The following is a 1,698-nucleotide window of genomic DNA, read 5'->3' on the forward strand; positions in this document are numbered from 1 at the left end:
CTGGGATTACAGGCATGAGCCACCATGCCCAGCCTTTTCTTTTTTTTTTTTTTTTTTTTTTGACAGGGTCTTGTCTGTCACCTAGGCTGGAGTGCAGTGACGTGATCATGACTCACTGTGGCCTCAGCTCCCCAGGCTCAAGTGATCCTCCCATTTCAGCCTCCTGAGTAGCTGGGACCACAGGTGTGCTCCACCATGCGGGGCTAATTTTTATATTTTTTGTAGAGGTGAAGTTTGGCTCTGTTGCCCAAGCTGGTCTTGAACTCCTGGACTCAAGTGATCCCCCTGCCTCAGCTTCCCAAAGTGCTGGGATTACAAGCATGAGTCACCACACCCAGTCTACAATTCTTATTAGCAGGGAGACATACAGGTTTTTAAAAAGGTAGTGACATATCAAAAAGAAACATAGAATAAGACAAAATGTTAAATTATAAGATGATGGAAACATCCGTATATATCAGTTACACTAAGTGAACTAAAGTTACCAGTTAAAGGTAAAAATTGACAAATCAGATGAAAAACCCCAAAGTCTAGCTACCTCTTATAGGCCGTACCTCTCAATACTGCCACAGTGGGAATATTCAAACGACAGAAGGGAGTAAAAGATTGCTTAAGCCATGTACAAGAACGTTAATATAAGACTGAGCATCCTAAATTTGAAAATCTGAAGTCCTCCAAAATCTGAAACTTCGTTTGAACTCTGACATGATGTTCAAAGGTAATGCTCATTGGAGCGTTTTGGATTTTGGGGTTTGGACTTTTGGATTAGAGATACTCAGCCAGTAAGTATAATGCAAATACTTCAAAATCTGAAAAAATCCAGAACTGGAAACACTTCTGGTCCCAAACATTTCCAGTAGGGATACTCAGCCCGTAGCACTGTTCATAACAGTAGAAGCCTAAAAACAACTCAAATGTATATCACATGCAAGGATATTGTACAAAAGTCAAAATAAATAGAAAATGAACGAAAGTGTGCCACAAGGATGAACCTTGAAAACATGCTAAGTGAAATAAGCCAGACATAAAAAGGACAAATATTGTATAATTTTACCTATATGAGGTACCTAGAATAGGCAAATTCATAGAGACAAAGTAGAATGGTGGTTACCAGGTGCTAGAGAGGGAGCTAATGGGGGAACTATTTAATGAGTACAGAGTTTCAGTTTGGGATATGAGGGAGTTCTGGAGATGGGTAGTGGTGATGGTTGTGCAACATTAGGAATATAGTTAGTGTCACTGAATTGAACACTTATAAATGGATAGAATGAGTTGGGTACAGTGGCTCATGCCTGTATTCCCAGGGCTTTGGGAGGCCGAGGCGGGAGATTGTTTGAGGCCAGTAGTTTGAGAGCAGCCTGAGCGATATAGTGAGACCCTGTCTAGACACACAAAACAAAACAAAAAAAAGTAACTGAAGTGAGCTGGTGCCCACCTATAGTCCTAGCCACTTGGAAGGCTGAGGCAGGAGTTGAGGAGTTGAGCCTAGGAGTTCGAGGTTACAGTGAGCCTGGGCAACAGAGTGAGACCCTATCATTTAAAAAAAAAAAAAGGTTAAAATGGTAAATTTTAGTATGTATAGTTTACCACGATAACAAAAATCTATAAAAAATGAATTTTGATATGACAGTAGGAATTAATCTATGTTAGTGGAACAAAATTTCCCAAATTACATGCAACATCCCTTTTTTTTTTTTT

Source organism: Colobus angolensis, unplaced genomic scaffold, assembly GCF_000951035.1.
Source record: "Colobus angolensis palliatus isolate OR3802 unplaced genomic scaffold, Cang.pa_1.0 Scaffold91, whole genome shotgun sequence".
NCBI lineage: Eukaryota > Metazoa > Chordata > Mammalia > Primates > Cercopithecidae > Colobus > Colobus angolensis.